The sequence below is a fragment of the Lathyrus oleraceus genome, chromosome 1 (genome assembly GCF_024323335.1).
Source record: "Lathyrus oleraceus cultivar Zhongwan6 chromosome 1, CAAS_Psat_ZW6_1.0, whole genome shotgun sequence".
In the NCBI taxonomy this organism is placed as follows: domain Eukaryota; kingdom Viridiplantae; phylum Streptophyta; class Magnoliopsida; order Fabales; family Fabaceae; genus Lathyrus; species Lathyrus oleraceus.
In genome coordinates, this window is record NC_066579.1 from 429,517,860 (window position 1) to 429,532,473 (window position 14,614).

Here is a 14,614-nt window from a genome sequence, read left to right on the forward strand (position 1 = left end):
CTAGGTAGCAGGGAAAGAGAGTCTATGTATGTGAGTGGAGAGAAAACGTGTGATGAGGGAAGAAAAAGATATATTTTTGATATCCTTTTGTGGGTTGTCAAAGAATCCAATGCTAAAACTTTTTATTTATTTATTTTAATATCCTCATTATTCTTTTAAGGACATAAAAACATTAATAAAAAAAACTAATTGACATTTGATTTAAATAAATTCTACCTATTTTAATTAACTAACTAATATTTAATGTACACTAACTAATATTTAATTTTAAACACATTCTAATTTATTTTAATTAAATATCTAAAAAAATATCGACCCATTAAAATAGAAATCGAGTACAAATTTATTCGAAAAATTGAACCGGTCATACTAAAATTGTCAAGACAAAATATACTTATAAAAAAAATATAGTCTTTCCTCAAATTTTAACGATTCAACCGATTTTTTCTGTATTCTCAAATAAATTCATTCTGACTGACATTTTAGGTGTTTATCCATGATGTAATGTATGTAATGCTATGCATATGATGCTAAATTAAAAAATGAAATTAATTCTACAAAAATTTAAATATGCCCGGACAAAATTGGGGTATGACATTAGTCTATCAGGCGTAGACATCAGAGTCGAAGTAGTTCGGACTGGGGAAACGACACATGCTCGCTAGGATGTCGCATCCTATGCATACGTATCTTCTCGGACGAGAGAAGAATCAGAGCATTCGTAGCTCGGCTAACACGCACACAAGCAAACAAAACACAAGCAAACATGGAGCCCGACTGCCAATCACTGGACTTATGTCAGCATCCGAACCTAAAACACACACAAAGAGGCAAACATGGAGCCCAAATGTCAATCACTGGACTTACATTGACATCCGAACCTAAACACACACAACAGATAGATAGGGAGTTGGGGACTCAGCCTATAACTGTCAAACAAAACACAAAAAGAAAAGAAAGGCGCCCGGAGAGATCAGCTCAATCTCCTGCCTACATACTTCATCTGGTGTGAAGATCAGGGCGATGTAGTTCCCCTACGCAGGGACAAGGATCTAGCCTAACCAGATAACAGAGGGAGACACAACACTAGGGAGACTACGACTCGAGCCTAGATGTTGTCATGCAAAGTCAACCCTAAGTTAAGGTTTCTAGCTAAATGGCACAAGGGCCAACCTATCCTAGACAAGGCTTGCACAGGAAGCAAGGGTCTCGATTGCAACTAGGGCAAGAGAAAGGGGAGATCTCAATCACAGCAAGGGTGAGAGGAAAGAGAATCAGTGTTAGTGGTTAGTCAAACTCGGCAAGACATCGCGTCTCGTGCCTACGTATCTCACCTGAACGTGAGAATCAGAGTTGCCGTAGTTCGGCTACGGAGGGACAAAGGACCTCGATTGCAACTAGGGCAAGAGAAAGGGAAAGTCTCGATCGCAACGAGGGTGAGAGAAAGGATCGCAACGAGGGCGAAAACAAGCACGGATTAGCTGTTAGTCAAAACTCGACAAGACATCGCATCTCGTGCCTACGTATCTCATCTGGACATGAGAATCAGAGTTGCCGTAGTTCGGCTACGGAGGGACAAAGGTTCTCAATTGCAACTAGGGCAAGAGAAAGGGAAAGGCTCGATCGCAACGAGGGCGAGAGAAAGGATCGCAACGAGGGCGAAAACAAGCACGGATTAGTTGTTAGTCGTTAGTCAAACTCGACAAGACATCGCATCTCGTGCCTACGTATCTCACCTGAACGTGAGAATCAGAGTTGCCGTAGTTCGGCCGGCAGGGAGAAAGGTCTCGATTGCAACTAGGGCAAGAGAAAGGGAAAGTCTCGATCGCAACGAGGGCGAGAGAAAGGAAAAGGCTCGATCGCAACGAGGGCGAGAGAAAGGATCGCAACGAGGGCGAAAGCAAACAAGGATTAGTCTAAACTAAACCTATCTTGCACAAGAGCAAGTCTAAGCTAGCCTAAGAAGCAAGGCAATCACAATCACAGATAGCACACACTATATACATACAAGAGGCTCACACAAGGGTTAGGTTTTAGTCGAGGGGTCATATCAACCTCAACAAACAAACCTCTGGAATGGGGTGAAGTGTGCTCTTAACCTTGCCATTGAGAGGCTAAGGTGAAGCAGATGAAAGGATGAAGTGAGGATGAGACCTCACAGCTCTTATCCCTGGCCAGGGAGAGCTAATAGACAAATGAGCATGGGTCCAGAAAGTGGGAACCCTTCTATACTCGAAGACTCTGACACTGTACACTTTGTACAAGATCTTGGGGTTTGTATCCCAATGCATCAACACACAGCAGTGTGAGCAGAGGGATGACACAACAAGAGTAGTGGGGGATAGATTGCATATCCCTACCTTCCACCAATTGCCTTTTTGAAGGACTTTCAATATGTACAGGGACAATTTTAAACACACACAAGCATGGCCTCTTAAGGAGGACTTCAGACAGTTTGCCCGGTCAAATAACAGACCGGGTCTCCAGACTACATGAAGTAAAAGAGATTATACCTCAAGCAAGTTGCTAAAAAGCAAAGCAAAGCGAGTTCAGAGAACTTAAGCAACTAAAGTACCTGAAAAAAGTCAAACCAATCAGTATGCAATTCAACAGTTAAAAGCAAAAGAAATTGGCAAACAGTCAACCACAGAAGGACCAAAGTGCATGGCACAAGACTCAAACACATGAGTCAAACCTACAAAACAAAGGTTAGATCATATGTAAGCGAATTCAATCACATTTGTATGATCTTGGAAGCATTGATGCTTAACCTGAAACAATAACTCAATGGTAAGCTCAGAAGACCACTAGGACTAGCCTAGGGTCAAGGATGAAAGAAAAAGTCAACACAGCAAAGAAAAGTCAACCAAAGTCAAGGTCAAACATTTAAGAAGCTACCCCAATTGGGCCCACACTCAAATCATGCATTATTATCATTTCATGAACATTTGAAGTCAAAGTAAGGCAAATGAAAGCACAAAAGTCAACAGAATGACTTGCATCAAAAGTCAACTCAAACAATCTCAAAAATCATCAAATAAATCACACTCAATCCTAACATCTAACATGGTAGACATGTAAAATTTCATGGCATTTGGATGAGAGGAAGGCAGTCAATGAAAATCAAGAAGTCAACATAATTTCAAGTAAGCACAATGAAAGTCAACAAACATGGGTCAACTTCAAAAAATCATATCAAATCGAAAACAGATGAGAAATGAATGAGATGAACACCAATGCAAAGCTCAAGATGTCTAGTTATCACATATGAAATTTCATGATCATACAATATGGTATGAGAATTTCACAAAGGATTTGGCAATGTGTAGCACAAAAAGTCAACATTTGACTAGGCAGGGAAGAAAATTCACAATCAAATGGAAAACAGCATGATTAAATCCCAGAAAATTCATACACAAACTAGACATGTAAGAGATCATTCATGCAAAATTTGGGGTCAATTGGATGTAAGGAAGCATGTGAACAAAAATTGGGAAAATGCATATCATTCATGTAGCACCAAATGCAACACCTCACTTCAAAAATTTGTAACTCACAAACCACATATGAGAAATGCATAAACTCTATATGGAAACAAAGGTAAATGATTCTAGTTTCACCACAAAAAGTTTCAGGGGCAATGGATACATCATGACAATTTCACAAAAGGAATGGCAAAATGTATCAAATGTGCATACATGTTAGGAAACCAATTACCAATTAAAATCCAGCCAATGAAAAATTAATTAAAAATCAGGATCAAATACTAGACATCCATGTGAAGATGATGGAAAAAATTTCATGATTTTTGGATGAATAATGAAGGAGAAATGAATTGTTGAAGTTGGGTGAATAATTTGTAGTAAACATGAGCAAATAGCATGGCATAAGTCAAACAATGGTCAACTGGATGGCATAATTGTAATTCCGCTTTTCATTTAACAAAACGCACAGCATAAGCAAGGGAAATGAAATGTTCCCATTGGTCCAAACCCAATGGAACAGTAAACTCGGCCAATAGCATTCAAATTTTCTGGGTTCTTGAAACCCTAGGGTTTAAGCAGCATGGCATGGCAACTTCATACAAGTTCCATCAACACACTAATCTCAACATCATTAAACAGATATCATGGCATTGGCAAGCAGTATGGCACTAACATCTAACAACAATACTCCAAACATGATCATGGAAAAAAATCTGGAAAAACAAGTAGAGTTTATGAACAGCAGGGTGTCTTCATCATCAACATCTAAACATGAGCAAAAATCAAAGTGCCCAGAACTCAAAATTAATCATGGTAATAGCATCAGTAAGCATCAGGCATCATGAATATGACATCAATCATCATTAACTCGAGCACACAACAGAGAAATCAACCAAAACAAGTTTGGACATAAACATGTAAACCCAGATATTTCATGCAATACTCAATCATTTTAAACCATTCGAAGTTCATAATGCTCAGGGAGTGAAGATCTATGAGAAACAGGCAAAAGTTTTAAGAAACGAGAGGATTGAAATACCAACCAAATTTGAAGAGTTGAGTTAGAATGTGATTTTCTGGTTACTAGAGGTTGAGACAGTTGCTCTCCATGCCTTGGAATGATGAATGAGAAAGGTACTTCAGCTCACAAGTGCACGAGGTAGCTTGAACCAACTTCTACCATTGTTGTGTGCTTAATGAAAACAGAACGCGGGGTGCTTGACAGTAGGGAAATGGAGCTTGGATTGGCCTCACAATGATGTCCAGGTCATGAAAAATCCAAGAGAGCTCGTGGTTCTTTGAAGGGTTGGTCAGAAAATTTTCAAATGCCAAAATGCAAGAATGAGAGGATGATGTGTTTTCTGTATGGTAGGCTGCGATTCTAGGGTTGGAATCAGCAGAAATGAAGCTTTATATCATCTGTTTTAAGTCCCTTAATCATGTGCTAACCTGGTTTAGTTAAATGAAATCAAAAATGCAATTTGCTAAGTGTGAACCAATGGTTTTAGGAGGGTGTAAGCTTGCACGATTTTGGGCCTTAAAACAGGCTGCTAGTAACATTTGTGTATGCTCTTTTTGGTCTGCTGATGGATTGCTGTCTTTGTTTTACTTATGTGAAGCCATTTGCAAGAAATGCCAAATTTGCAACTTTGGCCAAAATGATGATATAATGGTGGTATGAACATGATTTTAGGCTTGGAGCAAGTTTCAAATATGATATGAAATAAATCCCAATTGGCCAAAGTGAAAAAAAGTCAAAGAATCAAAAAGTCAACTTTGGGTCAAACTTGATTTTTAAATGAAATAGGTCCAAAAATGCCATTTTGATTGGAAAGGTTTTGGTGTATGAAATTTATATTTTTGGAAAGAGGGGAACAAATGGAGATTGTAGGAAAAAACCCCATCAAATTTGGCCTTATGGTTTGAGAGATATGGCCCTTTGAAGTTCACAAATTTTTGAAATTGAATTGATCATATCTTGACAACCACACATGGGATTTGAGAGTTCTTGGACTTTTTGAAAATGGGAGAACAAGACCTTCAACTTTCATGTTGGGCAAAAATTCATTTGAAGCTTGAATCATGATGCAAGTTGAGGATCAAGAAGTTTCTATTTTTGGCAGTTGAAATTACAGGTCCAGTTTCTATTTTAGGAAATTTTCTGATTTGCTTCAAATTCTTCCATGATGTTGATTTCCATGACACATTAGGCCTATTAGGACATGAATAAACTCTTCCAAATCAATTCCATCCATCAAATCCACAAAATCAACCACAGTTGACCAACTTTGACTTTTCTAGGGTTTTTGACTGTCTGTGCATGAACTGATGACCTCTGAGCCTTCAACCCTTGACTTAAACACTTCAAATGGACCTCCAAGTCATGTGAACTTGTTGGACAAACCCTAGGCCTTTGCTCCTTGAGAAATACCTTTGCTTGATTGGTTGACTGATCTCCTGATCAGTTTGACCTAATTCTTGCTTGCTTGCTCTTGAGGCAACTGGGGACAATGCAAATGCTATGCAATGTATCATGATATGCTATGACCTAATATGAGATGGTATGTACAATGATAGGTGCAAATTTGAGGTGCTACAATTACTCCTGAGGCTCACTTTGCCTCATGTTCATCTTCGGCCTTGGTGGGATCTTCTCGCTCTTGTAAGAGCAGTTTTTTGAAGTATTAGTCTATAGTTCACTTTCTCCAACCTCTTCCTTCTTACCACACTGGACTAAGTCCTCTATTCTCCGAGGAGGTGAAAATGTAAGAGGATATGCATGCTTGGTATCAAGGTCTCGACTATGAAGAAGGATTTGGTACATGCGAAGTGTCTCTTTCTCATCGAAAGAATAAATGGATTGACACGTATGTGATCCTTAGTGGGCCCAGTCATGGAGAAAGACAAGAACTCTTTGGTGAGTATGGGGACCTAAGGCACCCTTTTTTGTAACAATTATGACTTGTATTTTGTATATAACATGGATTGATTGTAGAAGCTTCTCGTGCTTGGTAAGGACCAAGGTCTTACCACTGACTCCTCGGGTCGAGTGGTGGAGACTTTTGTTGTTGTCGTTACTCTTGCTTCAGTGATTCAGACACCGACTATTATTACTGCCCCAGTGACATATGCTACTACTATCTCGGGTGTAATTACCGAGGTGGTGTAACTAACTACCGAGGCAACCAACCTTTCAGTTCGCGAGCCTTCACCATCCCCTTCTCCTGTCAAGAGGAATTTTGGTGATTGCCCGTCCACTCCTGTTGAAAGGAGTTCTTTGAAATGGGCTTGTATGTCTGAGGATCCTGAGTTGGAGGCTACTACTCTTTTTTTTCGACTCCCTGTCATTCTTCCTTCACGAGTACCCAACACCCTAGAGGAGTTTGTTGTTGATGTGGTCACTGAGGAACTAACTTTCGTCTAGAACCTCTTTGTAGCCGACATGCGGGGTCTTTTTGCATATGCTTCTTGCACCCTTTTTCAGGGTCGGATCTTTGGTTTAAATGGTAGTTGCTGGTCAGGATAATGTGTTAGGTTCTAGTGAACTTGCTAGGTAGTGAGATGAATTGAAGGAGAAGTGCGAGACCCTTTAGTGGGAGTATTTCAAGGTCGAACACAAACTGGTTGAGTTGTGGAAAAAGGTCGAACATGTCGACTCTTTGCAGGAGAAGGTGAAGCAATACGGTTCTCCGTCGGATCTGACTGCCCAGTAACGAACATGAAGGTTTCTCTTGTTGAGGGATATAAACTTTGGATGAAGGCTTCCGAAGATGCGACAAAGACATGTTGTGAGTTTGAAGTAGATGAGAAAGCTCTTCAGTAGAAAAAGAAGGACCAAGCCAAAGTTCTGAAAGGCCTTGAGGAGGACTTGGCTAGTGTGCGATAGAAATCTCAGGAGTCCCTTCAACGGACTATCAAGCTCGTGTACCGGGTCCGAGATCAGATGTTGGAACATGTGCGAGGATTTTGTCTCGGTCTTTCTGTCATTGTTGATCAGTTGGATCCTTTCCGAGTCATTCCTAGAGAGAATGTCAGAGGTGGTCTTGGTGCTTCGGAGTTGGATGCTGATGTTTAGGGGTTTTTTTGTCCCATTTTTATTTTATTTTCCCTTTGTTCTTGTAAGATTTTGTTGGGATTTGTGCATCTGTTTGTAAACAATATTTATTTATATCATTATACTTCGCATGCTTGTGCTTTTGGTTTCATATTGTGCTTCTTTTAATCGTAATTTTTTAGTTGACCGAGAGCCAATGAGTATTAGGATACGATTTTGATCCCTGCAATTTATATAGTCTGTTTGCTACAAAGAGTGATAAACAATATTTGCTTGAAGAGTAAACAACCTAGATCATCAAACATGTTAATGGACAACAAATTTCGCGTAAGCTCGGGAACATATCTCATATTGTGTAAAAAGAACTCACAATCATCGACATTTTAAGTCTGACTGTACCAAACAATGAACCTTGTAAGCCTGATTGTTACTGATTCGAACGACTCCACCATCTTCCAGCTTTAACGTCTCAAAGCACGCTTTCCTTGGTCACATGTAATAAGAGCATCCTTATATTATGACTAATTCTTTTTCCAGTTTTTAAACTCGAAATCACTTGTGCACCATAACTCTCATAACTATCCTCATATGAGGCAAATGCAATCTGAACAAAATCTTTATTCTCTTCCCTCATGTGACAATCCTACTTGAAGTGACTTGTTTCTCACAATTAAATAGTTTTAATGTTGGCTAATTAAACATCATGGACTTAGACATTCCTATACACTCATTTCCTCTTATTGAGACACTTAAGCCTTCACAAGTATTGTCAATCTTAAAATCTTTTACCTTTGAAAGTTCCTTGGATCTCAGGACCATATTGACTTAACCCAAAGCAATATTACCACTCTTACCATAAAGAATGACATCCTTGAAGCGCTGAAATGATTTGGATAATGAGCTTAACAAGAGTAGAGTCTTGTCATCATCATTAATATTCACCTCAATATTATTCGGGTCATCAATGATCTTGTGAAATTCAGTCAACTGCTCCACTATGAAATTGTTCTCTACCATTTAGAATGAGTAGAATTGTTGTTTTAAACACAAAATATGAGCCAAAAACTTGGTCATTTATAACGATTCAATATTTTTCCACATCGAAGCCGCAGTTCTATGATCGCGACTTTACGAGTCGAATTTGGGGTACAAACTGCAAGTGCACAGTTCTATCGCGTAGTTTTAAAAGATATCGATCCCATAGAGACTTATGAATCGATATACCGTTATCTAAGGTTACTTCGTAAAGCTAAGGCAGGTAATACTTTGATTGTTTGGGGGAAAAGCTAAAACTAAAATAAGATCTAAAATAAATATCTAATAAGCGGATATCGGTATGTAGTTCGTCGTAATTAGGGAATCAATTCTTTGTTGGTTTCTTGGTTTTAAAATAAATCCTTTCAGTTGACACTATTGATTAAAAGTCTTATCTCAAACTCTCGCTCTGTTGAATAAACTATGATTTTATATTAACGTAGCTGTCACTTATTAGTTAAGTCAAAAACCACTTTTTGAAAACAATAGAATCCGTAGAAACTCTTTTTAAGAAAACACTAATCGTTTAAACACCCTTATCTCAAACTCTCGCTCTGTTGACTTAGGTTATATAATTAAATTCAAATGCTTAACTCTCGTCCTCACATTCAACCTTTAAAAATACTTTTTGGAAAAGATTAGAATTTAATTAACTCTAAAAATTGCTCTCGCCCTGATCTAGAATTAATGTCCAATTTACACTGTCCAGTCAAAAACTCAAACTCTCGTTCTATTGCTTTTAACTTCTTTATGTCTTTTACTTTCGTACAAAAATCTTGTTATTAAACCTGTAAATTGAGACCGTAAAAAGAGTGGTTTTAATTTTAAACTTAATTAAGCCAATTTGGGAAGTGTTTTCAGGTCTAGGGTTGGTTTCTTAAGGCATTGCGTAGGATCCGGTGTTATTGCTAAACATTGGTTAAGTTTGTCTTCTACAAGATAGTCAGATGATTTGTCTTTTTCTAACTCCGTTTCTTTTATGCATTCATCGATGATATCCATGAAGTAACATGTATCTTCTATTGCAGGTGCTTTCAAAAATTGGGAAAGAATGAACTCAATTTTCTCTTCTCCTACTTCAAAAGTGAGTCGTCCTCGTTTTACGTCTATGATTGCACCGGCAGTTGCTAAGAACGGTCTTCCCAGTATAATGGGTGTAACTTCATCTTCTCTAATATCCATAATAATAAAATCAGTTGGAATGTAGAATTGACCTATGCGCACTGGAACTTTTTCAAGAATTCCTACAGGATATTTAACGGAACGATCTGCTAGTTGCATAGACATTTTAGTTGGTCTTAATTCTCCCACTTCAAGTCTCTTGCATATGGATAAAGGCATAACACTAATACCGGCTCCTAAATCGCATAAGGCTTTGTCAATGACAAATTTTCCTATGTGACAGGGTATAGAGAAACTACCTGGGTCTTTAAGTTTAGGAGGCATATTCTGGATTATAGCGCTACATTCAGCGGTGAGTGTAACGGTTTCGCTATCTTCAAGTTTCCTTTTATTAGAAAGAATTTCTTTTAAAAACTTGGCATATGAGGGCATCTGCGTAATAGCTTCTGTAAACGGAATTGTGACGTTTAATTGTTTTAGTAGGTCAACAAATTTTTTGAATTGGCCCGCATCTTTGGTTTTAATAAGCCTTTGAGGGTAAGGGATAGGTGGTTTATAAGGTGGTGGAGGTACATAAGGTTCCTTCTTTTCTACGGTTTCCTTATTACTCTCTTCCTTTTCCTTAGGTTCACTTTCCTCCTCAGTTGACTTTTTAGAGTTTTGGTTTTCTATCCTTGGGTCAGACGGTCCTTCCACTTCCGTTCCACTTCTCAGTATAATTGCATGAGCGTGGCTTCTTGGGTTAGGTTGGGGTTGGCCAGGAAATGTACCAGTTGGGGCAGCAGTAGGCGCTTGTTGTTGAGCTACTTGTGATATTTGCGTTTCCAGCATTTTGTTATGGGTAGCCAGGGCATCTACTTTACTTGCTAGTTGTTTAATTTGTTCGCCAGTGTGTACATTCTGGTTTAGGAAATCTTTATTGGTTTGCTGTTGAGAAGCTATAAAGTTTTCCATCATGATTTCCAAGTTGGATTTCCTAGGGGCGTTATTGTTAGGTGTAGATGGGATCGGCTTCTGATATCCCGGAGGTATAGCTGGGGCTTGATTTGGAGATTGTCCAGGTGCGTATAAAGCATTATTACTCTTATATGAAAAATTTGGATGATTCTTCCAATTTGAGTTATAGGTGTGCGAGTAGGGGCTTCCTTGAGCATAGTTTACTTGCTCCGCTTGGATTCCTGTTAGGAGTTGACAATCTGCAGGAGTGTGACCTTGGATTCCACAGACTTCGCAATTCTGAGTTATGGCAATCACGGTGGCTGGAGGTGATACATTTAAACTTTCAATTTTCTGGACCAGAGCATCCACTTTTGCATTAACATGATCAAGGTTACTTATCTCGTACATGCCAGTTTTCGTTTGAGGTTTTTCTACCATTGTTCGTTCGCTTCCCCACTGATAGTGGTTTTGAGCCATGCTTTCGATAAGTTGGTAAGCGTCAGCATAAGGTTTGTTCATCAGTGCACCACCTGCGGCGGCGTCTATTGTTAACCTCGTGTTGTACAGGAGACCATTATAGAAGGTATGAATTACTAACCAGTCCTCTAAACCATGGTGTGGACAAAGTCTCATCATGTCTTTGTATCTTTCCCATGCTTCGAAAAGAGACTCGTTATCTTTCTGTTTAAATCCATTTATCTGGGCTCTTAACATAGCTGTTTTGCTTGGCGGAAAATATCGAGCAAGAAAAACTTTCTTCAACTCGTTCCATGTGGTGACTGAGTTGGAAGGAAGAGATTGAAGCCATCTTCTAGCGCTATCTCTTAACGAGAAAGGAAAAAGACGAAGTCGAATTGCCTCTGAAGTGACACCATTAGCTTTAACAGTATCAGCGTATTGGACAAATACGGATAAATGAAGGTTTGGATCCTCGGTAGGATTTCTAGAGAATTGGTTCTGTTGCACTGCCTGCAACAGTGAAGGTTTAAGTTCAAAGTTGTTTGCGTCGATTGCGGGTGGAGCAATACTCGAATGCGGCTCATCTTGCGATGGAGCGGCGTAATCTCGAAGAGCACGAGCTGGTTCTGCCATCTCGGGTATCGAAGGGAAAATATTTTTGAAATCGGGGAGTTCAACAGGAGGGAGATTGTTTGCAGCACGATATTCCCGAATTCGTCGTAAGACTCGGAGATATAGTTCGATATCGTTGATTCGTAAGTAGAACGGCTCGCCTTGTGAGCGAGTGTGTGGCATACAAATCAACGAAAGAAAGAAAAGAAAGGGGAAAAAAAGCCTTAGTCTCTACAGCGTAACAGAAGAGTTACGATATCGACTAAACAAAATTCCCCGGCAACGGCGCCAAAAACTTGATCGCGACTTTATGAGTCGAATTTGGGGTACAAACTGCAAGTGCACAGTTCTATCGCGTAGTTTTAAAAGATATCGATCCCACAGAGACTTATGAATCGATATACCGTTTCTAAGGTTACTTCGTAAAGCTAAGGCAGATAATACTTTGATTGTTTGGGGGAAAAGCTAAAACTAAAATAAGATCTAAAATAAATATCTAATAAGCGGATATCGGTATGTAGTTCGTCGTAATTAGGGAATCAATTCTTTGTTGGTTTCTTGGTTTTAAAATAAATCCTTTCAGTTGACACTATTGATTAAAAGTCTTATCTCAAACTCTCGCTCTGTTGAATAAACTATGATTTTATATTAACGTAGCTGTCACTTATTAGTTAAGTCAAAAACCACTTTTTGAAAACAATAGAATCCGTAGAAACTCTTTTTAAGAAAACACTAATCGTTTAAACACCCTTATCTCAAACTCTCGCTCTGTTGACTTAGGTTATATAATTAAATTCAAATGCTTAACTCTCGTCCTCACATTCAACCTTTAAAAATACTTTTTGGAAAAGATTAGAATTTAATTAACTCTAAAAATTGCTCTCGCCCTGATCTAGAATTAATGTCCAATTTACACTGTCCAGTCAAAAACTCAAACTCTCGTTCTATTGCTTTTAACTTCTTTATGTCTTTTACTTTCGTACAAAAATCTTGTTATTAAACCTGTAAATTGAGACCGTAAAAAGAGTGATTTTAATTTTAAACTTAATTAAGCCAATTTGGTTTTGATTTCTTCATTCCGCTTACTTTACATACCGATACCTAAATAAATTAGCCAGACATGCTAAACAGACTTAAATAATTATCATGCATAAACAGATTCATCTCAGGCAAATAATATAAATAAACAGTAAAGCAGGGCATATATAAATTCAAACAATAATTAAAGAACCTGAGAAATTAAATAGTAGTCTTGAACACTCCACCACAGGCCGGTTGGATTTGTTCTTGAATTCTTCAATCAAACAGAAAAAATAAAAGCGAAGGAATAAAAAAACTAGATTCTAACGTAAGGTTAGATCCGGTGAAAGGTACACAATAGTTTTCGGTGTAGAAACTACTGTGCGAAAAATTAATTAATTGCTGGAAAAGAAAATAGAAATTGCAAAGGAAACAATATAAAAATCGTAAAAGTAATACTGTAAAAAATGTGCTTGTACTACTGGAAGAGAAAAAATGCGAAAAAGAGAAAACGGCGAAGAAGTGTGGAACCTCTAGGGTTTTCCGTAAGGTTACTATTTATATTGGTCATTGTTGTAACTGTTTCCAAAGGTATTCCGCGTCAAAGGTCTTCACGTGGCAAATGGTCAGGCGTGCAAATAGGACTCAACGTCTCTGAAGCCAAAAATATAGGAGAGTGGTGTGACGTCCGTCACACCATGTGTGACGCTCGTCACACAAGTGTGTAAAGCGTGACGCTCGTCACAAGCACAGCGCTTGTGCCTGTTGGGCTGGGCTTTGGCTTTTGATATTTGCTTCTTTTCATTCCTTTTTGCACCTCCTTTTCTTCCTTTTTTACTTGTGCTTCAAATAAACCACCTGAGATAAATAGAAAGAAAATACCGCGTAATATCTAATAAAATGGAATAAATTGAAGTAAATAATAATATAATTTAATTAAATTGAGTCCTAGAATGTGATACTATTTCATGTTATCAAACTCCCCCATACTTAGATCTTTGCTTGTCCTCAAGCAAAATACAGTATAGAACTTGTTTTTAAAAAATTTAGCCAGATGAAATTTCAAAACACACATCAATTCGTACTAGGTTGCATGTAAACCTTGTTTAGAAGTAACTTGAGTTTAATCTTGACATCAACAACCACCGTCACAACCTCAGATAACCCCACCATATGCAAACCAGTTCGAGTAATGCCATTATAGCTATCCTAGTTCCTTTACTCTTATTTCATCCGTTTTCATTCTAGCGAAATCACATTAAGCCCTTTATCTTTTCGCGCACATAGTGGAGTAACCGGTTAGTGATTCTGATCCCCTTTTTGCTAGAAGTTCTGGTACATAAGTTGGATAACTTCGTCAGTTAGTTCATTGCAAATTGCGGGGGATCGGACCGTAGTCCGCTCTACCAAGTTCAGTACCAGATACCTGCTGAACCAACTCATAATGGATCTTTCATATTATACTTTTGTATGATCTGCAACCTTTAGATTTAATGATCTGGTAAGGATCACCTAACTTAATTAGTGCATTTCCTGATATATATATATTTTTTTATGTTACTTTGGGAATCATTCACTTATATTCATCGGCTCTCCACGTAGTTTGCTATTAAGATGGTGTTGACTTCTCGTATAAACTACTCGGGGTTACTATAAAACTAAAAGTTCAAGGGATTGGTATAATAGGTACTTATCCCGATCTAACATGTTGAGGTTCTTAGAGCGTTGTTATGGTAATAATTTTTGTCTTGATTTCACTCAAGTTTTATAAAATAAGTGACCTTTATACTTATTGGGTGTGTTAAATTTTTGTTATGGCTCATGAAAATTGAGGGGAATAGATAATAGAAAGTTTTCACACTTGGGACTTAACTTAAAATAAATCTAT

The 14,614-nt window shown here is 38.2% G+C and overlaps 1 non-coding gene across 1 annotated transcript; it reads left to right on the forward strand.

Moving 5' to 3' along the window:
* The first annotated feature begins 11,242 nt into the window (after positions 1 to 11,242).
* On the forward strand, positions 11,243 to 11,349 carry LOC127116022 (small nucleolar RNA R71). The gene has a single exon (XR_007801013.1). It is a non-coding gene; the product is annotated as a small nucleolar RNA R71 (small nucleolar RNA).
* Positions 11,350 to 14,614: the final 3,265 nt, after the last annotated feature.